Below are 24,260 nucleotides of genomic sequence, written 5' to 3'. Positions count from 1 at the left end.
CCCTAAAGTTGGAGGGCTTAAGCAAAGACTACATCGGCCTGTGATGGTGGAGGATTCCAGCTTGCATTTCATAGGAAAAAGCCCATTAGCTTTGGTTTTCTGGCTGAATTACTGCAGAGAAATTGCATTTTTGTTCCTGAATCCTTTTTGTGGTTTGAGATTGACAGAGCATCATCCCTTGCACACCAGGAGTACTTGCGTGGTGTTGTTGCATGCCACCTTCCGTCCCAGCTATAGTCATATTTTTTGTGCATTTTGTATTTAAATCCCTGAGGAAACCATAAAAAGTTTTGCAGACCTCAGTGAAAGCAAACAAGCTTCTCAGTGAGACAGAAATGAGGTGTGCTGAGAAGAGAACACCTCTAAAGGGAAATTCAAAGAGTTATTCCCTGAGATTTGTGCCAAATTACTTTGTAGCCTCAGGGTCTTGGTGACCAACAGAGACTACATCACTCTATTAGGAAAAGGCTAGAGAACATGACTGAAAATGCTAAAATGCCATTGTGTTCACAGTGTCACTCCCTGACCTCAAACATAGTTTGAATCACCAGCTCTCAGAAAATATATAATATAAACAAAAAAAAATCTAGAGCCGAAACATGGAAAGATGTCCAAATAGAAAAGACATAGAAATAAGCCTTCTGATGTAGGTTGTAAACAAATAAATTGTTAGAGAGGAATATAAAACTGTGTTTGAATCAGGGCAGTCCCCCATGACTCATCATACTCCCAGAATGAGGGACTTCAACCTCCTTCTGAAGCACATGTCTAGTTTGAAATATGTGAGCTGTTCCTGTAACATCTTCATGGGAATTCCTTGGATTACTCATTAGGTTTAAATCTTGGCACCTGCAATAGGATGTTGCTGATTCAATACTCAGGTTTGAAGAATAGCCAGTGGACAGGACTGCCCCACTCACTGCAGCAGGGCTCCATGGACAGCAAAGCAGCACTTATGATTTCCAGTCCCAAATCAGCAACTGACTCATCCCACCTTCATTCTTGGAAGCCTTAGTGTCTTCATACCAGTGCCTGGTTTTCCTTCAGATTAGTTGAATCCCTATGACATTGGAACCAGCATGTATAACCTGGGGGTGTCTGTCTCTGCCCTTTCCTGAAGAGCATTTTAGGCTCATGAATATGTTTCTGTCTAGCTGTGCTATATTAAGTAATCTAAAAGCCTGCAGACGGTCCAGACCCCACAGTGATCCCCATTATTAATATGAGGAATATTTCTACAGAGAAGCTATGTACTTGTATCCAGAAGAGCTTAACACATGCTGTAGAAAGTTACATAAAAGTTGGTTTTGATGAGAACTTTCCGTATGCAAACTGCCTTTAAAATCTTGGTTTCATAAAAGGCTGTGTCATCTCCAAAAAATAAAAATGCTGAAACATTTGCATTAAAAAGACAGAATTCCTGGAAATCTGTTTCTTCTTCTGTTAGTTGCAAAGGAAAGAAGAAAATAGTCTGCTTTGGTAATTCTTTTGTCTTCAATACAAGACAAAGGCCTTGGGGTCCTCTGCAGTGTTGTCAAGTACTTCTTATTGTTACTTGCATGGGGAAAACAACTTTTGTATCTTTCAAAATGTAGTGCAGGAGAATATTTATGTAATAAATCAGATGCTAAGGCTGGAGGGACTCACTCTTATCTGCACTGAGGTTCATCTCACCACCTTCAGCCAATTATAAATTAGGATCCTAAATCAAGCAACTGTCTAGATCCTTCAGTTAATGAAGAAAAAAATACATTTCCAACCTGGAATACCCTCCACCTCTGGGACAGGTTAGGATAAATATGCCATAGAGATACACATCTTTCTCCATTGCCTAAACTGGGGTCTATACAGCTTGCAAATACCTGAATGTTAGACAGTTTAAAACTAGATGAGTTCAATCCCATGTTCAGACCGAATTCCTATGTAACATTACCCATAGCATTCCCTAGATGAATTCATTCATTTATAACAGCTCTATATTTGCAATCCTTTCCCACATTTCCAAAGACAAGAACTATACATATGTTTGTGAGAGAAAGAGGATGAGAGAGAGGAAGGACCCGCTATGGCCTCTCTAATCCTGCTTTATCAAGTATTATATGCCTGATTATATGAGATGCACAACACTTCTACATCCTTATTAAAGTGCTCCTTTTCTGAATAGGCAGACCTCATTGCCCAGTGTTACCAACGTTACTACTTCCTGTTTTCATGGTCTTGTACTTCCCACTTTGATGAGACTAAATGATTGTTTTGGCTTTTGGCTTATACCTTGCAAAAAAATACTGACCACTAAGTCAGTCCTTCTTAACCTTGGAAGTCATAGGTGACTGACCCTGGACCAGCTCCTTTCTCACCATTTTATCCTGCTTTTAGAACTGCTTCATCGCTCCCTGTCTGGTAAAACTGTGCTAGACCCCTGCAGGACAGCAGAGCAATTTTACTGTTTCCTGATGTAATATTTTTCCCCTCACAGCCTACCACCAGGTTGGTAGATTTCCTTGTTTCATGCTACCACAACAGCAGTCTTCTCTTCTTCCTGCATCTGTCCCTGTTGCTCCTTGTGGGAGTTCTGGGGACTTTCCCATACTCTTTCACTTCATTTGGTCACAAAACAATGACCCCTCCAAAGCTTCATTTACTAAATGTGTTATGTAAGATTCAGCCTTGTGGGTTTCCACTGGAGCAAGGAGAAAACAGAAGTCCTCTGTGGGAGCAGAAACACCAGCTTTTTCTCTCAGGGTGCCCTAGGAGGGGGCTTTGGCCTCCTCATTTCCAAGTGACTTCAGAGTTTAATCTTACCTGGGTTTGCAGAACAGGAGGAAGGTACTTTAAAATGTCATAAGTACTGACAGTATGAAAAGAAATCATTTCAGTGCTAACTGCCCAGCTAACAGCCAGGGTATAGCTGGGGGTACTACCAGCAAATATCTTCTGGCTGCCGCTCACCAATAATCTGACAGATGATCCTAAGGCAGATGCCAGGGAGCTGCAAGATTGTATAAGGACATGAAAGCAGCTGTGCTGGGTCTAACCTCATGACCACCTAGCCCAGCAGACTGGGGAAAGTAAGAACAGGACAATATAAATGCTGTTTCCCCCAGGACTGCTTAAGCATGTTTACTCTCTGCGTATATATCAACCCCCAGTTAATTTCTTCGTCACGAACTCATCCAGTCCCCTTTGTAAGTTTGTCCTGCATCATGACACCCCCCAGCCTCCTTTGGCTGGTCCTGGCCTTGCCTCCCCAGCTCCATTTGCTGCTCACCTCATGGGTGCCCACCTCGGTCCCCTGGCACCCCCATGGGTGGCTCTGGGTCCCCTTTCACCCGTACCTCTGACGTACAGCAGCAGTGACCAGCGAGCAGGGACCTCTGCGGTGAAAGAGTTAAAGCTCAGCTCCTCGGCCAGCATACTCCAGTGCTCCGGCCTCACTTTTGCAGAGCTAATACTCCACACATGTTCTGCACCAGACAGGTATGCAAGACAAGATAGCAATCAGCTGACGCGTTTCAGAGCTGCAAACAGGCCGGGAGTGCTGTTCTCTGAGACCTCCTCACACGCATGGGAGAGGAGCCGCCGAGCACGAAGGAAGGAGACGGCTCAGCGTGTTGGAGCACGATGCCTGGTCCTGCTTCTGTTCTGCACGAGTGGGGAGGAAGTGAGAAAGCTTTCTTCAGGCTTTCCTAACTGAAAGTGTGTGAATAGCTGAGGCTGGGGAAGAAGTTGCCCCCTGCCAACACACACAATTGTTTCTTCTATCCGTATCTCCCTGGGGCAACTGAATTTCTGGTTAAGCCCAGTGCTGAGTCACTCAGGTATAAATTCAAACCAATATGAAAGCCTTCCTCCTTGACAGCAATCCAAAAAAGCACAAATGAGCAGAAGAGATGGAAGAAAAATAAGCTAGGAATGTGACAGGGCTGACGTCCCTGGAGAAGGTCCTGCAGGAGGTATCTCAGCACCTTCTCTCTACAACAACCTGCCCTGGCAAAATCAGAGCTGCTCCTTTCCTGACACCCCTGACATGCAACAACAAACCCAAAACAATTCATGCTTCTTCCTGCGAGACGTCAAGCAACCCTCCACTCCCACTTACATTAGGAGATTGCAGAGAGCCTTGCACCTGGCAGGATTAGGTCTTTTGGGTCTTGGAGGGAAGATCCAGTTTTATGGCTGGAGATGAATGACAGCCATCTGAGCCATTGTCACATGCTGTGATGGGTGGCAGGGCTGCTCTCTGAGCTGTTCTGGCCAATTTTTACAATGGTGCCATTATCCATCAGCCATCTGGCAGGCGTAGCCTCTATTTTTTCTGCACTAGCCCTGTGTTGGCAGATGTTAGGTGGATAGGGAGGTTGGCGGGGATAATGGAGATTTGACATCTCATCCCTTTTCCCCTTTGCTAACATTCCTTTGGCTTCTAAGTCTGACTAACCAGCAATGGGAGAAGACTGTTATCAGATAAGTTCTTTGCAAGGACACCAGGTCATGTGTTTTTCATCCTTTTCTTTTAAGACTTCAATGGAAACACGCAAGTGCATTTCCCAGGAGTCAGCAAGCCTGTTCAGTAAAGCAACTAGGGGAAATTCTGGGTTTGGTTTTGTTGTTTGTAGGAAGGTGGAAATGACACATCCTCCGAAATATCCTTGGGGTTCACTGGTATTCTTGCTTATAAAATCTCTCATGAGTGTCAAGGCAATGCAGAGGGTGTCATGCAAAGGGAAAGCAGACTGGGGATGAAGGCTTTCAACAGGTTATGGTTTCACAGGTTTCGTATTCAGGCTGCTGGTGTGGAGCTGAGCTGCCCCACAGACCCATTTCCTAGGGTGCATCCCCCACCAAATAGGGCCCATTGGCCTCAGCTGACGATGCCGATCGCTGCTATTCATTATTTTAAAACTCAAAGCAGGGATTGAGGTCCCATTGTTCTCAGCACTGGATTAACAGCACAAGGATGAGACCAGCTCTGGTAACCAAACCCAGCACGAGAGGGGCTCCCTGACAGCCAGCCCCTCCGCTGGGTGGTCTCTCCTGGGGAGACCGGGCTGGAGCGGCCGGCATTTCTCCAAGCAGCCGAGTGCTAAAAGCAAAAGGAGAAATGAGCAAGCAGAGGAGCTGCCCGAGGCACTCACCCGCACCGTGGAGGCTCTGGGCGCTGCAGAGCCGTGCTCCTCTCCAAGAGGGCTCGGTGGTTTTTGCCAAGGGCAGACTCATCGAGAAGCTTGTCCAAAGACAGCGTGTCTCACTCTCTGAGTTTAACGTGACGCCTTTTGGTCTCTGCAATTCCCCTAGCACCTCTCAAAGGCGCATGGATTTGATTTTGGCAGCCGTTCAGTAGGCCACATGTTCGGCTGATCTGGATGATGTGATTGTTTTTGGGAGGACTTTCCAGGAACATTAAAATTGCCTGGAGGATGTGTGTAGCTGGCTGGAGCAGGCTGGTCTGAAAGCAGAAACCCATCCAACTGTGACGAGTCCCGGTCCCAGGTGCAGCCCGTTGGTCGTATCGTTTCTTCAGCAGGGTGTGCCTCCGCGTCCCGCCAGGACAGACAGACACTTGACACAAACCCACCCCGGGAATGGCAGCTGAAAGGGGACGCTCTGGCCCTGCATGAGACGCGTGAGTCCTGATATTGTTCCATATTATCTGGCAAGAGAGGAAGAAGGGGAGGGAGGCCTGCAAGAACAGCCCGGAACCTGGATTCGTGGCCTGAGGGTAGGCCTGCAGCGGCGTTTGTCGGCTTGCCTGAGGTGTGAGCGTGGCAGTGCGGGGATGTTGGTCCTGGTACCTGTCCTCGTTGCTGCCCTCCTGGTACCTGTCTACATTGCTGCCCTCCTCCAGCAGGGTTTCATGCCTCAGAAGCACGTCCCTGCCACAGCTGCTTCGGAGAGGTGGCAGAGAGAGCTGGTGAGCTGCACACGGCAGCACTCACGAGAGCCCAGAGGGAAGAAAAACGAAGATTTTTTGGAATAAGCTGGGGGTGAGGACAATTAAGTGATGGTCCTTGGATGGAGGTGCAGGGCTCTGTTCCAGCAGAAGGAGCTTGTGCCTGAAGCTCAGCCCAAGGAGCTGTCATGAGCAGGAAAAGTTAGCTCCTGGGGCCAGTGCAACAGCCAGTATCATACAGGCTACCAGTGACCAGGGGCACCAGGTCCACTGGTCTGGCAGTAGCACACTCGGATCAGACTGCTCCTTGTAGCAGGGGGTGAAGGAGATAATGAAATACAGAGATTTCCACTGTCACGCTTTGCTGATAACATGCCAGAAATAGGACTCAGTTTTAGGATAGTTTTTCTGTCCTCAGGAATAAGGGGGAAAAAAAAAAAAAGCAGGAAGTACTGTGACAGCTTCTCTAGATATGACGGAAAGACGGATTTTAAAACACTTGTTGTTGACTAGCAAGATTTAAAATGACCAGCAAGATGAGGGTTTCTAAGTAGGGCCACCAGAGTAAAATGAGCACAGTCCGTGCCCTGACTGCCTGAGCCTTCATCGCAGGGTCAGGCTTTTCTTCAAGTCTTCTCCTCAGCCAGCTCCCTCCTGGCCATCTCTCAGCATTTGTGGTCTGTTTGACTGGCCACCTCCCGAAGGCCAAAAAAACAAACCTTTCAGCAAAGAAATCCTGAGCTTGGACAGGGTTACCTTTTGCAGGAGTCTTTTGTAATGCAAACCTTTGCACACAAACACTCATGGCTCTCAAAACCTCCTTGGAGGCTCATCACATTTCTTCCTTATTTGTAATGGGCTTCAGCAAAACTCATTGTCCATCAAATCCATGTGTCCAAGATCATGTAGTAGGAATCCTGGAGCGTGTGTGAAAGCAATTGCATTTTGCTGTTGGAGTGTTAGATAAAATGCAAATTAGCTGCCGCTCTTGTAAGTTATGTGGTACCAAGCTTTACTGTGCTTTCCTCTTTGCCCTTGTGTTATACACAAGCATGCAGGAAGGATGGCCTCTCCTTCACATCTGGGGATGCTGAGAGCTCAGCCAGGCAGCAAGATTTGTCCGGGCCCTTCTGTTTATAATAGCTTACAAATCTCATCACTTACTTAAAAACTATGAATCACACATGCACGCTGCTAAATCACTCGGCTCCACATGTTTGGGGGAACCCAGCAAGTCTAAGCACAGCACAGAAACCCGACAGAGAAATGGACATCAGAGTGAGGTATGAAAAAAGGACCGACAGTCTTGGGGGAGTTAGCCCTTGTACAGCTAGAAATCTGTTTGAAATCGTCTCAGGTAGGAGCTGCAGCCCATTTCCTTACAAGTCTTCTGTAGAGAGCTGTCAGCTTCTCTTTCTCTATGTTATCTTGTGCTGCTTCTAGTGCCCCAGGCTCTGGCACCACCAAAACTCAGGAGCACTTCAAGTCTTAAGCACCAGTTCCTCCTCCAAAGGGCTGTCACAACTGAGCTGCCTGCCTCTTGTATCGATACCTGATGGCTGGAAATGTTTTTCTGTTGGTGGTGGTGGTTTTTTTTTTGTTGTTGGTGGTGGTTTTGTTTGTTTTGTTTTGTTTTTTATTACTACCAATTACAGCAAAGCAAAATGAATTACTTGTCACAAGTTTGGGTTACAATAAAGTGTCTGATGCTGGGTCTCTCAAGTAAATTAATAGCTCAGCCTGGAGAACAACCTGACTGCGAGAGGTAGCAGCCAGCTAGAAGGCTGCAAATAGCCTAGTAAAATGGCAAGGTCAGCAGTCAGTACCTTTTCCTTGTTGCTTGTGTATCTCGTACTAAAGAGAGGTGACAGCCTTTGGTCATTTTATGAGCTTTAATCACAAACAGTGCACTCAACATGAGAGCCCAGCCTCCCATAGGTTGGCATATTCTGCTGCAGTCTCATAGAGCACCACACAGAAAAAAAATAAAAATAAAAAAAATCAGCACAAGTGTTTCTGTGCACAGCAAGACATCTGTCACAGTGTTCAGCCACCTTCAGGTAGATCCAGCCACTGAAAAACACAAGTGGGATATTTGTACCCAGGTCTGAGCATGACCTTAGGCAGGAGGAGATGTGAATGCTGGAAGGAAGGTTTTGGAGCAAGCACCAAGATCAGTGCAGCACACAAGATCAGGGTGTGTGCAGGTGGCTGCAATGGGCCTGGACTCCAGGCACTACTGGAAACAAAAAGCATACAAACCTGGGCTTGTCTCATGCAATCACCCAGCCCTCAGTGCAGGAAACCATTATTTTCTATGGCTGCTCCTTTTCTGTTCCTCTTTCAAAGTGTGCTGCTGGTTGAGGAGCTCAGCTTTGCACCGTTGGGGTCAAAGCCTGAAAGATAATGCAAGACAGAAACAACACACTGTGCAACTGTCTACTAGGCACATCTGGATGCAGGATAAACCTCGCCTCTTTGTCAATATAATACTATGCATTTATTTCTCCCTCTGGGAAAAGCAAAAATAGTTCAGATCTGAGCAACAACAACAACAACAAAACCAGTGATTAGTGATGCAGAAATGTTGTTATAAAAGGAGACCATGCAAAGTGTGGATTGGTTTGGATAAAGCAGGTGAAACATGCAACTCTGTCTTAAACAGAATTCAAAGCCCCCTTGGACAAGGTTTTTTCCAGAGGTGATTCCTAGGGGAAGGAAAAGAGAAGCACTGAACTGCAGGATTAATGCTCACGATGGAGGTTACCCCTCCTAAATATAACCCCAAAAGTCACTGTCTTCAGTTTCAATGGGCTTCCCAGCACCCAGTCTCCTGTCCTGGTCACCAGGATGTGGTAGATGTGACAGCTTCTCCTGTTCTCCTGTTCTGAGCAAATATTCCCTCCCACAATCATGATCATACCAATATACCTCCTAATTTTCCCCACCACCTCCTTCCTCACCATCCCTCCTGTTTTGCCTGGCATGGCATTACCCATGTGGGTCTGGCCACACTCGTCCAGCTGTAAGCATCCCATACATTTTTCCTGCTGCCCTGCCAACCGCAGTAGGTAGGTTTCACAAGAAGCTGACACCAGCTCCTCCTCTACTCCCAAGGTCCACATCTAGTGGATTATGTGAAAGCACAGATGGCTCAGCACCTTGTGCTAACTGGGGATTGTTCCTTTTTATCTGGTCACTGGGGCTTGTCCTGCACTTCTCTTTGATTTCAGAGGTTTTTGTGTGAAGCTGCCAGGCAGAACTGAAGGGTTGGTCAACAAGACTTTCATGAATGCCCTAAAGTGCATGACCCGCCAGGTGGTCTGTAGCTGTGCAAACACGCTTGTGGCTTTTCAAGGGTCTTACCCTATCTGTACAGGGCAGCAGGGCTATGCAGGATGTACAGAAATGTAACCCAAGGAGTCTCTGATCCCCATGACAAGGAAAAAAGTGGATGTAGAGTAGGGATGGCTATGTTTCTCCTACCAGTTCACCCCCTCTGACAAGTGTCTGACTATCAAGGGTGAGTAAGCCCAGCATGTGCTACAGGCCAGTGCACAATGAGTTTTTATCACCCATTTCTCAGACCTGTGTAACACTCATGCACCATTCTGCTTTGCTCTGCTGGGGGAAATGCACAGGAAGGCATCTGCTCATAGTAGCTTATGCCTCCCCTAAGTGTCTCTCCATCAGAGCCTGCCAATGCCTGTAAAGCATGGCCCAGTAAGTTGTACACAGACGTGACCCCATTTGGGAACCTCTGAATGGCCTTTTCAGGCTTCTCCAACTCCTTTCTCCCTGCTCTGCTTCCCTCCCTCCCTAAACCACTTCACCCCTTTCTGCTTAAAGCAGCCAGGAGCGCAGAGGGGGGTGAATGGTGGGCAGAAGGAAGGGCCACTGCACATTAGCTAGGGGCCAGAAAGACAAGCATGGATGCTACAGGTGTTGCAGAAGAGCTTGCTTGCAAATGTGGGGAGAAGAGAGTCCTCCCAAAGCCATCAGTGTCACGGTGATGGAGCAGGGAGGAAGAGAAAATATCAAAGCAACGATGAGGTGCCCCAGCTGTGCAGGAGGATCAGCAACATCAGCCCCCTCACACGTCAAACTCTTAGCAAGAAGCAGGCTTCACAAGCTCTGCAGCTCACCTGGCCATGCCCAGTAACGCAGCGTGGTTCATCCCACCACCTCCGCTCCCCTCATGAACTCAATCTGCCAGCGGTTTGTAGGAGGGCTGAGCTGACAGCATGATTCTTTCCTACATTAGCTTTTATAGGGAAAGTAACCCTTTGCTATGACATCCAACACCTAATAAAAAGTTGCCTCAACGAGACTTCTGACAGCCTTCCCCGGGACCTCACATCGCAGTCACATGTGGGCACAAACCCTTCTGGTGGCAGGGGCAATGCTCAAGCAGGTGGAGCTGTGGGTGAACATTTCCCAGCGTGGGAACATCTCTGACAGAGAAATGAACTGTCTGGCTGCAAAATGTCATACAGGCATTCCTTGGATGGCTGCGACCAAACCTCCACCTACTTGGAATGAGTGAGGCAAGCGAGCAGACCTTTGCCTCGGCTGTCGAGTAGTATCTCAGCAGGGGAGCCCTCCTTCGTCCTCCCCACAAGCATCCAGGCATCATTAGCATCGCTAGTGTGTGGAAGTCGTCATCAAGGACATGACCTCATTGTTTCTGCGGCTGCACAAATGTAGCTAAAAGATGGTCTCTGCCCCCAAGGAGCCCATAATCGTGTAAAAAGCTGCACGGGGAACACAGTCTGATTGAAAGAGAGTGTAGAGGAATAATAAGATAATACGGTAATATGTCCTTGGCCTGTATCGCTTTCCTTAGTGTGTTACTCTCTTGACCCTGATGATGTGATGTCTCATTTACAGTCCTGGAAATGCAGGCCATATATATCCCTGTAACTAAGAGATCGGGGACCGTGCTCTGCAGTCTGACTGGCACAAGCCAGCTCAGCTTGGCTCGCAGCTGAATTCCCTTCCCTTCCCTCCTCCATGCTGCAGTAGTCACCTTCACAAGCCTTACAGGGAACAGTCCCTGGCACATGCTGTGCCCCAAGCCAAGCCCAGAAAACACAGGTGTGAGCTGGCCAAGTAAAAGTCAATGTCTATTATCCCCACCATATGAGGCTAAGAAGTTGAGACGCCTTGCCTACGGCCACGGGGAAGGTCAGTGTTAGAGACCAGGCTGTCTTTTCCAAGGGTCAGACCAGGAGGGAAAGACTTTTCAGGTTAGGATCAGCCTTTATTGCATATCTGTTGCTTTTTTAGCACATCATTCAGAATTTGTTATCACCTAAAGTTCAACTTTGTAAGAGAGCCGCAGCACATAAATCCTCACTTGCAGAGCTGCAAGCGCTTGTGGGTCTGGCCAAGCTGCGAGGAATACCAGCTGTGCATGCAAACAGCCGCTGCCACACAGCAGGAAGCCTTTTCTGCAAAAAAAAAAAAAAAAAATAAAGCTTTCTCGACCAGTACATGGCTGGTGCTGCATGCAGTGCCCTGGCAAACACGGCCTGCAGCAAGTTACAGCAGTGTTCAGCAGAGGCCATTTTGGCATGGGGGTGCTTTAGGAGGCTCGAGTTAGCTCCAGCTGAGCCCCAGATGTTCAGCCACAGCTCCTGATCCTGCACTAACTACTGAGCTGGACAGCACTCATACCAAATCTTCACCAGCAGTGGCTTTGGCCACCCTCGAGCTCGAGGTTAGTGGTGCTTATCCCCAGTGCCGTGACTCGCACTATAGGGAATTTGGGCCTGGGAGCCCTGGATAGCACAGGGATCCCGTGGATCATTTCTCCTTTGAATTAGGAGGCAGCATTTGTCACACTGCCTTTAGGCATTATAATTAGCAACTTAAAGCTACGAGATCCCTTTGCCTAGATGTGAGGCTTTACCCTGTGCGGCTGCAATGGCAGGAATGTCACGCTGCCTGCTCGCCCTTCTGTCATTTCTTGCTGCCACTGCTGGGGAATATCTGTAGGGAGAGAGAGGGGAAGGGATTTATTTTTTGGGTGATATAAAGTGAGTGGGGAACAGCGAGAAGAGAACTGCTGATTTGACCTTGAGCGCTGGGAGAAAGCATAACACACAGCCTGTATGAAGTTTCCTCTTGAAGAAAAATAATAATAATAATAAAAATCTTTTTGTTCCTTTACCAGAGAAGACTATAAAAATCTGCTCCTGCAAAGCTGAAGTGGATTTCACAGCCAAAGCGAGGTCATGCAGAAACTGTTGCCAGGTCAAGTTTTCACTTTGAACATTTTCACAGTTAAAGGAGGATCCAGGACATGTAAGAAAACACAGCCCCAGACTTTCCACTTTAAACTGCTTCTTGCTTGAACTATAAGGTGCAAAGAAGACATCAGGATGGGGGGGGAGGGAATTGGAGTGGCAGGGTTTGGGTGATTTGTTTATCTAGAAAATCTCTGCATCTGCTCTTTTCAGTGAAGTTCCCATTGCTTTTTTTTTTTCCTTTTTTTTTTTTTCTCCATTTTCCAGCTGTGTAGCACAAAGCACAGGCAGGTCAACAGTCTTGCTGAAGATCACAGAGTGAGTCAGTGGCTCTGGAGAGATCAGAGCCAGGACCCCACTGTGTGCCAGCTCTTTGTGCTTCCCTCTGGTTTTGAAATTCGTTTTAACCCCAGGTGCTAAAACAAGGTGAAGCAGGACAAATTCCAGACTGCGGCTTTGGCGGAGGCTTCTGAAGGATAAAACGCCACCACGACGCTGTGACACTCGGGAGTAGGGGCATTTCTGCTTCTGCCACTCCGTGACTTTGCAATAGCTTCACAACACGCTGGCGCATTGTAACCAAAACTGACAACACTGCGGGGTCCTCAGGGTTGTAACATTTCCACATGTTTTGTGAAAACTGGTGACCAGGCAGAGGAGAGCGCCCGAAATGAAGTACCCGCTGTAGGATAGAGGGACCCAGCCACCAGCAAAGCCACCTGAGAAAGGGGTGCTGCAAACCAGAGGCTGTGGCTGCAGCTGCACAAGCAAATTAAACAGGACAGGGGCTCAAGCACCAGCACGTGCCTGCCCATGCTATTTAACTGCTTAGCACCCCCGTCACGGCTGTCATAACGTCTTGTAGTCCTTAGGGTGGGCACCACACCAGAAGGGGACATGTCCACACATAAGGCGGGTGACATCCCCCTGGACTGGACAGCAGCACAAGCCTTTATAGGGTCAGAGCTATGTCATTGGGAGTTCCTTTTTTTTTTTTTTCCTGATTGGGCGCATAGCCTGTTAAAATTGATCTCTGTCTTTTCCCCAAAAATATGGTGTCTTTGTGCTAATGTTAATCAAAGTTCGGGCTATAAGTTTCAATTGAAGAAAGGACTGGGAAAAAAATAAATAAAATAAAATAAAATAAAATAAAATAAAATAAATAAAATAAAATAAAATAAAATAAAATAAAATAAAATAAAATAAAATAAAATAAAATAAAATAAAATAAAAAAAATAAAATAAAATAAGATTTTATTTAGCTGTTTTGGTGTTTTTGAAAAAAAAAAGTGTGTGTGTATGTGTGTATATATATACATGTGACTATTTTGCCAGCAGTGGAACTTGGTTTGTTATTGTAGGGTCCCTTGAAAACAAGGGCTGGCAAAGGTGAAAGTAATTTGCAATCCTTGAGCTACATTGATTAATTGTGGCCAATTTGTGCAGCGATAGTGGGGTCTTTTAACGGGAGGTCACCCAAGGGTACGAGGCTGAAGAGGGTAGATTATTAGTGGAGGGCTGCTGGTTAACAGCAGCCATGGAGCTGTTTATGAGCAGGGGGCTCGGCTGGTATGAACACGATATTCATGAACGCTGCACGACAAAATGGTTCGTTGTTGTGGTCATGCGCTCTGGGCTGCTAATATTCGTGGGTGCACTTGTGTGGGCATGTTCAGTTTATTTAGAAAATAAGGGCATTGAAGCACTTGTTTTCTGAAGGGGGGGGAAAAAAAGCACAGAGCAAGAGTGATTCCAACTGTGCAAATATTGAAGAGAAAGAAAGGAGAACGTCTCATTCTCCTTTTCACAAGTTTTTAAATGACAAAGCAAAAGATGTGAAATGCTGGGCAGAACCACACTTGCCATTGCCTGGGGTCCCCAGCACAGCAGAAGGCTGCTAAACCAATAATCTTGCTTCCCTGACCTTGCAGCCTTCTAACAAATCCTTTCTGCTTTAGCAGGATTTGCTTCGGAGAACTCGGCTGTGTAATCTGGTACTCTGGTAATGTCCTCATTTAACAGATTCAAGGCAAAATCCTGCTCGTAGCTCCACTGGCGTGGTCCTGCAGTTTTTGGTGCGGCTGCTCTGGCTGAGAGCAGAGCGTGACGTTTTTCCCATTAATCTCATTCCTCCTTCCTATTGTGTTTCATTTTACAGTGCCCTGGAAACCGGGAAACCTGTATGTCTTCACCCATTTGATGTACAGGAAATGTATTCGCTTAACTAATCTGTTCCCTCCACAGAGGGTTGTGTTTGGGTTTTTTTTTTTTTTTCTTCTTCTTTTTGTTTGTTTGTTTGTTTGTTTGTTTCTTCTTTTCCTGAGCTTCATAATGCTTATGGAAACTGGTTATGGTAGAGGGGAAAAAGATTAGTGTTGGTACTCGGCAGCCACATGTATCCTGCTCAGTTAAAACTGTGTCCAGGACGCTCCAGGAACAGAAGTCCTCGTTCCAAACTTTGTCCACGGCCACTCTCCAGCTACCCTTTCAGCTACAAGAGCAGCCTTTCTGGCTCACCCACCAGCTGGAATGGATGTGGGCATGAGCAAGCCTAAGCCATCCCATGCAGGCTGCAGCCGTACCCAGGTGGCCGCAGCCATCCGTCCCTGCCTGGCCTTGGAAGCCAAGCAGCCCTTGGCCAAAGGGCTCCTGAGCCTGCTGGAAAAGCCATGCAGTCCGAGGCACAAAAGTCGGACTCTTTTGGAGGAAGGACTGAAGGCTTTAGCCCTGAGGGCACTGGAGCAGTCACCATTCAGTCAAGTGTCCTGGAAAGGACAGCATTTCTCAGCATCCAAAAAAAGTTGGATCCCAGATCCCTCACGCCTGTCTTCAACCATGAAGAAGCGCAACGGGTACGTTCAGCCAGACAGCCAACTTTTAGGTATGTACGGAGAGCTGGGGTGGAGTCTCCAAGCATGGTTTGTCAGGGCATAGGGGCTACAACACTGACTTGGAAGAGCGTGAGTAAAGTCAAGGATGAGGTGGTGGAAGGATGGAGATGGGACCCCTCCGACATCTAGCACCACTGCACTTGAAATATGTTCAGATTTAGGAGGCTTCCTGTGGGCTGCAAGACATACAGTGCAAGCCTGGAAAACTCTGCCCACTCTTTGAAAACCTGAGACTGCAAGAGGCAGACAAAGGGGGCTTAAAGGAAAAGATGGGAAATCAAGCCACATGTGCTATTCATGGGGACCTCAGAAAAACATCAAGGATTTGGCAGCAAGTAGTGGCTTTGGGCAGAGCTAGAGCAGAGAGAATAGCTACAGGAGCCAGTCACCTGGGAAAGCAGCTACAGTAAAGTTTATATTGGATCAGGCTGTCCTGAGGGATTTCTGCAGGAAGATTGAGGAGGCTGCTGAAAACTCTGGAAAAAGCATGCAAATGGGCCATAAAAATGAAGGCAAGTGGGAGGCATGATTTTTTTTCCTTTGGCTGAAATTTATTCATTTTGTTCATAGATTAAGTTCTTGTCCTTCTGAGGAAGAATCCATCATGCTGGTATATGAATGTCTGCAGTGTTGGTGCCATTGCCAGGATGCTCATTTGCTGTGCAGCTTCCTAATGTGACATGTCAGCACCAAGAAAGAGCTCTCCAGCTCGCTCATGCTGCTGGAAAGGAAAAAACCCCACTCCTCTTCCTAACTCTCGCAACTTGCCTGCTCCTCATGGCACTGTGTTCTTTTACGTCTACCCTGTTAAGCTGCTGCTCATTCCTCTCGAGCCCATATCCCTCTGATGCCTTTTTTGCATATACTTGTTCATCCCCAGGCTCTCATCTGAAATGCAAGTTAGCTGCCCTAGAGGAAGCCCAGTGTCTAGGGGCATCATTCACACCAGACTCATTCCAGACAGGCGGATGGTGACCAAAGGGCCATGCATCCCAGCAAGTCATGAGACCCACTGCTATGGAGAAGCTCTCCTGGAATTTCCTATCAAAGAAGGGCTCAGTTTCCTTGCCCTGTTCCCGTTATTGTCCTCTTGCCAAGCAGCCCACAGTTGGCTGGCATTTTCCCGAAACCATTGCGAGCAGTGCCTTCAAAGACGCGACGTCACATGTGCCGGAGCATGCCTCTGGTCTGAGTGAGTTCCTGTCAGCCTGACGCACGGGGGGAATACTCAATTGATTCCTGATGCGCTCACACGCATCACGACACGGAGATGTCGCCCACTGGCACGAGCGTGTTGAGTCACCGCATTTCCCCGGGCTGCAGAAGCGCAGGAATCGTAACCATTTCCCAGCACAGCTCCGTGAGGGTGCTGGCTCTGGCCAAGGCGTTTGTGTTCTCTGCTTACCCTCCCGATGGCTTTTCCGAGGAGTCAGCATCAACCCAGTGCACAGGCATCTGCCTTTCCCTCTCTCTCTGAGCCTAACGTGAAATACCTGTAAATGAAAAAAATATATATACTTTATATATATATATAATGCATATGTGCCCTTTATATATATATATATATTAGTAAATATAATTTTATATATATGTTTTAATACCACATTTTTAGTATTTCTTTTAATACTGAGTGAAACAATGATTTATGGGTTTTCGAACAAGGTTTTATGGGCCACTCTCAACACTTTGGGCCAGTGTGTCCCAGGGGCCATTTGTCAGGGGGCACGCAGAGGTTGGGAAGGTGGCAAAGACTTGCTGGATCATCCGTGAGCAACGCTCAGCTCCACCAGGAGAGCAAGAAGGGCAGAAACAGGAGTGGGGATGTTTCCTAGCGAAAGCAAAGTGCAAGGCAAAGGACGTCTTGTTCACAGGGTGAAAATGTCTCCCTTCACCAGCCAGGCGAGGGAGTTAAGGTAGCAGCCTGCTAGCAGATCCCACAGCTCTTGACCTCTGTGCTTTTGCTACTACAGCAGAAGTGGGGCAACAGTTTGGGAGCGCTGCTGCAAGCCATTTGTCAGGAGTGCAGGAGAAATCTGTCCTTGGCTTACGAACACCACACATGGCTCAGAACTTTGATGACTGCAGCTGCCTGCGTTAAGGGAGCCGGCAACTGGAGAGTGGAAAAGGATGCTGGAAAAGGGGAGGAGGGAAGGCTGTTGGTCCTGGATGGACAGACAGATAATTACTGCCTTTAGGATCCCGGGGGACGGGTAAATTGTAAGAGAAGCTGTAATATGCCATAAAATGAATATCTCTTGTTGAGGCCGTGATTTGTCACAGCCAGGAGAGTTATGAATTTTAGTTCAAGAGTCAGTATTATTTTAGCTTACCCTTGAGGATCAGCATTCACAGGCTGGAGATGAAGTGGATGTTGTATAAAAATGTTTCCCCACTGGTAAGTGGGTGTTTGTGCTCTTCACCGAGTGGTCTGTGTGATATGCCGTTTCTGGGAAGGCATTTGGTGTAAGGGATGAAATATATCACATTCCAGGTGAGAATATGTGGGATCCAAAGCTTTTGATGGGTCTGAAGTGGGACAGCTCTGAAAACACAGATAACTGGGTCACTGTCAAAACGTGCTATTTTAATGCCTTTGAGGTTTTGCTTCTGATGCGTATTTACATCCCCACACCTCTGTCTTGGGACAAGAGAAGGGGGGTTTCAAGTAGGAACTGTCAAGCAGAGGCAAGGAGAGGAGATGATAACTTGCACTGCGGTGCAAGAGAGAGACTTGTTAGGGATCCCAGCACTGCAAGAGACTGGGGAGGATGGTGGCTTCAGAAAGTCATCAGGAGAAGGGGCTGGTTGGAGGAGAGCTTCATGCTTTTTGACATCTCTGCTCTCTTCCCTAATCGCTACACCCCTCTGGCTAAATCAGCAATGGTCTGACACGCCAGGGCTGCTCGAAATCTCTGTGGTTGAGCATTAGACCCATCCATGCAAGGGCAAATTCCTGGGAGACTTGAATAGAGGCAACCTCAGCCCATGACCAGGTGGTGGTGTCCCTTAATTATTCTTTGCTTTGGACAACAGCTTTAGACAGTTACCCCCAGTCCTGCATCCAGCCTCTTTCATGCTCAGGAGTGTCAGGGGAATGGGCCAACAAAACATCACACTGAAATGTGGCCTCAGAGAAGGCGAACTGGCAAGCTGAGCTGGGACCCATTCATGGGAGCAAGCTTTGCCTCTGAGTGGGTGAAACCATTCACCCTCATCATCCTCTCCAGCCTGCTGGGGATGGAGGCATCCCAGCATCAGCTGCGAGTCTTGTTCTAGAGGAAAGGCAAAGATGAGATGCACACACAGGTTCCCCCGCAAGAGCTGATCCTCCTGCATGTCAGCAGTGTAACCGTCCGGAACAGTGTAATTATTGTAAACGTAATTAATAGTGATCTGGGAAGATTATAACTTTCTCTCTACTCCACTTTTTTTTTAAAAAAAAACTTTTTTTACTTTTTTCCCCAAAAACTTTCTGGTTGTGCTTTTTTTGGCAACCCCAAAATAGTAATTCGATGCAAACGCTGGCCACAAATCCAATGGAGCTTGATAGGCTTTAAACGAGGGGAGGGGGACAGGCGGGGGTGATTGCTTTAATAACTGTTCTTGGAAAAAGGCCACTGATGTGTTTTCATTACTCAGAAGAAGAAGAAAGCCAGAAAGAAAACAAGTGGCAGGACAGCCATTAGAAAATAACTCTGAATAATTATAGAGTGGGGGCAAGGGGAAGTCCAGGGAATTACTTCAGGGATATAATCATGAGCCCACATCCAGGCCAGTTACTGGCGGCTAAGAAGAGGATGTATCCAAGCAGCGTTTGTGGGCCCCTCTGGTTTGGGTCCGTCTCCATCAAGTCTTGCATGAGCCTACGTCCCCGTCACAGAAGCTGCTGTCCCCACCGTCTCAGCAGGACCCCAAAAGACTACACGTATTCCTGACCTTACAGCGCTCTGCAGACCTTCAGGGATGAGGCTCCGGGTGAGTTTCTGGGATGGGATGGAGACAGGATATTTTTCTTTCACAACATGGAGGCTGAGGGCCTAAGCCTCAGCCTGGATTAAATTGGTGAGGATCTCACCTGTCCTTTGAGTGGCACAACTTTAATAAAGGAGGCTATACACGGACATCTGATCACACAGCAGGAGGTTCTGCAAGAAATCAAGGTGCGCTAACTGAAGGGAGAAGAAAGGAAGGAGTTTTCCCTAGTCAGAAGGAATATGAAAAGGCACGGGCAGTTCTTCCCATCCCCAAAACCCCAAGTATTTTGGATGTCCCCAGGGAACCTCTGCAGCACTTCAGCAGAAAAGGCAGCCTGGTTTCTGAGCTCTCCTCAGAGCCCGGCTGGAAAGGTCATGTCTCCTCACCTTTAGGAAGCCTCCAAACCATCCATAGCCTCTCCTCTCAATGGTGCAGCTAGATATCCACCCCGGGGCTCTCTATGAAAATTACACCTCTCCAGGAGTGAGCAGACACAGCAGGCTTGGAGGGAGCTGATGGTCACAGTCAGGAGTCATCTCCTGCAGGTAAACCACCGCTTATCACGAGTTCATGGGGCCAGGCGGCAGGTACATGATCATGGAGGCAAAGTGCCTCCCCACATCACAGTGAGCACACCTGTAAGAAACCTCTGTTTGCTTGGTCAATTCCAAGCATGCTTGCTTCCCTAAACCCTTTTCCTAATGCTCCCAGCAAAATGTGCAATGCCTTACGGGGGACAAAAGGAAAGCCCTTCAGAGGATGCTTGCTTCTTCCAGGAGACGCCCCTGTCCCCCCAGGGAAACAATCTGACTTATTTATGAGCCACCCATCACCGTGGCATCAGCAAAGTTTCTAAAGCTCCTTACTCTATGCCAGAGAGACATGGCAACCCTCTGTATTTCACTGCATCACAAGGCAAATAACTAGACAATACCTCCAGAAGCCAGCAGGCTGGGGCATCTGTTCAAGTTTCCCAGAGACCATCTGAATTTGTACTTTTCCTTTTATTTATGCCATTTTTTTTCTACTGGTTATTGATGATGTTTCTCATTTGTTTTTATTAGATGCAGGTGTTTTCTGCCCTTCAGCTGGGAGCACTTTCTCTTTTCAGCCAATTCCAGCTCTACTTTGTGCCTCGGTCACCTTTTGACTGTGATACTGGAGAGGCAGAGAAAGGGAGAGAAAAAAAAAAAAAAAAGGAGAGCAGGAGAGATACCGATTTTTGCTGCCTCAGCAGATGTGTGTTAAAGTGTTCTAGTGATTCAGCCAGTGCGCCTGCCTGAGGCCAAAGGAGAGGCATTGTCTGAATCTAAAACAATTAATAACAAAAAAAGAATGTGGGCAGCACGGAGCGGGGGAAGGTGGAGGTGGAAAGCGAGCGAATCGCGGGGATATTTTGAGCTTGCCGAGCACCTCAACAAGAAGATTCCCAACCGCTTTCGAAGGCAGCCGTCTGAACCCACCCGGTTCCCTCTGATATACAGGAGCCTCACCGGCCCTGTGGCAGACAGGGGAAGACGAAGCTGCTTTTGCAACTCCTCCCCGGCCCTCCCAAGCCTCTGGAACTAGGCCAGCCTCCTCCCCAGAGACAAACTGCGCTGCCCTGACATCCCCAGCAAGCACAACCGCGTACGCAGGCCCGTGCCCGTGGGCCTGGGAGGGGGAAAATGGCCCCACGTGTGTGCCCGGGGGACACCGAGCCACTTGCCCGCGCTCAAGGACCCCGCTCAGGCCCTTCGAGCGAGGCAAAGGCCTCAGCTCTCTGCACCGGCCGGGAAGGCGCAAAGGGGAACCTCTGCTGTCTGCTCGTGATGAAACATCTGTCTTTTCCCTGTTAGCAAAAGAAACTAATTTTGTCTGTGCTCAGGCAAGAGGAATTTGTCCCCTGAGCAAGTTCTGCCTCTATCGTTTAAACATCCAGTACAGGCTTTAAGCTCTGGCTCTTGCGAAAGGGCCTTGCGATGCGCAGGAGCTGATGTCCCCCACACCTTGCAAGGTGACTCGGGTGGCAATGGGAGATGGAGGCACCCCAGTCACCAGGCATCGCTGGAAATCTTGGCAGCCGAGCCTTGATAACGTGAAACGGAGCCAACCCAGGCACGCAGAACACCCAGGCGCTGATCTGGTGAGGGGAGACTCCATTCCTACATGCGGTTTAAAATTGATACCCCCATGAGGCATGTTAGAAAGCAAAACATTGATGCTGTCTTCACTGGAAGCATCGGTTGCTTTGTTTTTTTAATGACACAGAAAGCTGCCTGCAAAGAGATAATTTCATTCAGCCTAGCCCTTGCTGGATGTGGAAGGAAGTCCTTGGAGGTGACTCCAGCGAATCCAGTATGCCACCTAGCCCTCGCTAGCTCTACTACACCCACCGCTGCAGCGCGGGCTGCTCGCGCCTGCTGGAAAGGGGCTCCCGGCGTGAAGCTGTGAACACCTCTTGGGGTTAGCATAGCAGGGATGGAGGCACCATCCAAGAGATGGACAAACATCTTGGGAAGGAATCCGATTTTACGCCTGACTCTCAACCCGGTCTCCATGCGAAGTGAAGTAGCATGTTGGTATCTGCACTGCCTGCTGTTGCCCATCTTCCCTTTTTGTGCTTCTCCCCAAGGCTTGCCCCATCGGTTCCACTTTTGTCACTTGTCATTTTGCCCTCTGGGATTTTTTACACCAAGGATGAAATATCGGCTCTTTTCGTAATGATGCTTGAGGCACCTGATTTCACAACCTGTTGGTGTTTTTTAATAATTGCACATGAAAAAAAAAATCTCCTGTATAAGCATTATTTTCCTAATGAGTTTCAGATCTACACCAACTGGACAGTGGTTTTGGAGGGAGAAGAAAAAAAAATCTCATTCATGTATCTGTGATTCAGCCCTTAATCTTTCTAGATTGCCTGAACTTGTTTGATGTTCTGAGTGCCTCCAAAACACACAGATTAGCCCAAACTGATTAAAGCACATGTTTCATCTTCATTATCATGCCCAGGAAAGTCAGTGCTTTTGCACATTACAGAGAGTATCATAATGAAGTGTGACGTATCTGAGATATAAAGAATGGTAACTCTTTTCCAAATGACTACTTCTCTTCTTTTTTCTTTTTTCTTTTTTTTTTTCCAAGAAGGAGCTATATGTAACAAATAGAGGCCATAGCAATGAAGTATATTAGCAGACACTAACAGAAACCTTGGTTTCCTCTTGTTCATTCCCCCAAAATAAGAAAGCATGTCTTTTAAACATAAAACATCATTGTGACCTCCCCTGGAAGAGAAAAAGCCAGGAGAAATGAAATCTTCATGAGCTGTGGGCTCTGTTACAGCTCGTGACCAGCCGTACACTGCCCCATTGCTGTCTTTTGTTCCCAGGGCAGTGGGTTTTTTTGGAGCATCAGCACCAATGTCAAGAAGCCAGCCCTTGTGAGGAGCATGACGGCACACACCAAGCGTTCATCTGCAACTCCATCCCTACCCGTGGGCTCAGCAGTATGGATCCTCATGGTTAAGGCCACTTAAATATTTTGGCAGAAAACCTGTTATCAGGGCACGTCTCATGGCTAAAACTTTACCTTCCCCTGGTTGAGCGTCTGACAGAGTTTCCAGGTGCACTGTGATGGATGAAGGTCCCGGCACAGCCTCGCAACTCAGCGTAGGAGGGAAGCGAGGGTGGCCTCAGGACAACTTCACACCACTTGGATGTGGCCTGCTCTGAAAGCCCGGGAGACAGCTCCCAGGCAGCCCGAAATTAGGGCAGCTTCCCTGGGGCTGCCTCACAGGATCCCTGCCCTGTAGCGATCCAACCGTGCCCAATTCTCCTGTGCCAGGGCTTGCAGCTGGGCTGCATGAAGGCAGCTCCCTACACGCCTCGCCGCTTCGTGTCCTGCAGCCTGGAGTGGGAGGGAAAACTCCCCGCCACCCCTCTCCATGCTCTTGCAGTCTCCGCAGCAGAAATTATTCGGTAAACTCTGTTTCTTACAGGGTGGCGGAGAGAAAAAGGAAAGCCAATTCTCTCCTGCCCTGTCGCAAAGTGACAAAAAAAAAATCTCCAAATCTCCAGGTGAGGAGTGCTCCTCTGCCCGGTGCTATTTTCTGCAAGGCACCCAGTCAGACCAGCAGCAGAGCCTCATAAAAATCAGCAGCAGGATGCAATTAATATGCTGTAAAAGTCATAAGTGTCAACTGGAGAAACCATTTAATAATGCTTCTAGATAAAATCCAAAGGGTTTGCTTTTCTTACCTTAGGGTGCCTATTTTGCAGCAGTTAACTGGGATCTAAGCAGAGATTCAGGTATGATCAAATAAAACCTCTGGAAAACCTGCTGGCTGAGAGAAAGAGAAAAAAAAGTTCAGAAATGTGGCCTCCTTTTTTGAAAAGAGGGGGGTCAAAAAAGGACGGCAGGGAGCTGATCCTTACTGCAGAGCTCCCGTGGGGTAGGAAGGCAGTAAAACAAGGAACACCTGAGATGTGCAAAAAAAAAAAAAAAAAAAAAAAAGTCTTAAGCGGGGAAATTTTGGTGAAGAAAGAGTTAATGTTTTTAAGCAAGCACCCGTCCTCTTACCATAGATAAGGGTGCATTCTAGTGGCAAAATCCATGCAATGCAGCTGCATAGCTGCCTGATCTAAAAAGAAACCTGGGGAATATGAGGCTCTGGAGGAGCGTGTGCATGTGTGGAAGGGGGGGGGTGACTTGAATTGCCCGTGAACCTCGCCCAGAATTGCCTGATGCCTTCCAGTTTCCCCGGTAGATAACCGTGGGCTTGTGCTGGGGAGCGATCTCCCAGCCGCTCCTCCAGGTGTAACATCCCTGCGCACAGCTGCCTGGGCTGGCCACCGGGCTGCACGAGGCAATTTCGGAGATTCCCTTTGCCACGCTTCCAGCTTCCCCACTCCTAGCAATGAATGAGCACTGAGGGAGGCAAGTGCGAAGGACCAGGGCCCGGAGAGCTGTAACGCTGAGGAATGCAGCGGTGGAACAAAAGGCAGCAAACCGCAAGCTGTCCAGGACAGAGGATGAGCACTGCAAAGTCTTTTTTTTATTTTATTTTTAAACTTCTCCCCCCCCACACACACACACTTTTGTGCAGGGCGAGAGGCAGAAGAAGAATGAGCTAAAACGTGCAAATTGGACTTCGCATGGCAAAATTCCCCTTGTTTTCTGGCATGCCCTGAGCAACAGCGAACTTTTCCAAAGAGGAATCTAACACAGTTCTTACAAGCAGCCCAGCCCTCCCTCCTGCTCCCTGTCCGGACGCGT

General features: G+C 47.9%; 3 long non-coding RNA genes across 3 annotated transcripts in view; 1 reads left to right on the top strand and 2 right to left on the bottom strand.

Annotated features, from left to right (window-relative positions):
- LOC125179889 (uncharacterized) overlaps nucleotides 1-4,299 on the bottom strand; it is a 30,475-nt gene extending 26,176 nt beyond the window's left edge. Inside the window, exon 1 of the long non-coding RNA XR_010832394.1 lies at nucleotides 3,336-4,299. This is a non-coding gene — a long non-coding RNA (uncharacterized lncRNA). The remainder of the gene's footprint in view (nucleotides 1-3,335) is intronic.
- Nucleotides 4,300-4,748: 449 nt separating this feature from the next.
- On the top strand, nucleotides 4,749-13,254 carry LOC136791110 (uncharacterized). Its single transcript, XR_010832392.1, has 3 exons — nucleotides 4,749-5,623; nucleotides 12,069-12,199; nucleotides 12,409-13,254. It is a non-coding gene; the product is annotated as an uncharacterized lncRNA (long non-coding RNA).
- Nucleotides 13,255-18,613: 5,359 nt separating this feature from the next.
- Nucleotides 18,614-20,204, bottom strand: LOC106045931 (uncharacterized). Its single transcript, XR_007157910.2, has 3 exons — nucleotides 19,394-20,204; nucleotides 19,108-19,177; nucleotides 18,614-19,015 (listed from the first exon to the last, which is right to left on the bottom strand). It is a non-coding gene; the product is annotated as an uncharacterized lncRNA (long non-coding RNA).
- Between the last annotated feature and the right edge of the window lie 4,056 nt (nucleotides 20,205-24,260).

Source organism: Anser cygnoides, chromosome 6 (assembly GCF_040182565.1).
Source record: "Anser cygnoides isolate HZ-2024a breed goose chromosome 6, Taihu_goose_T2T_genome, whole genome shotgun sequence".
In the NCBI taxonomy this organism is placed as follows: domain Eukaryota; kingdom Metazoa; phylum Chordata; class Aves; order Anseriformes; family Anatidae; genus Anser; species Anser cygnoides.
The sequence above is the reverse complement of the archived record's forward strand: the minus strand, read 5'-3'. Positions and strand labels throughout refer to the sequence as shown.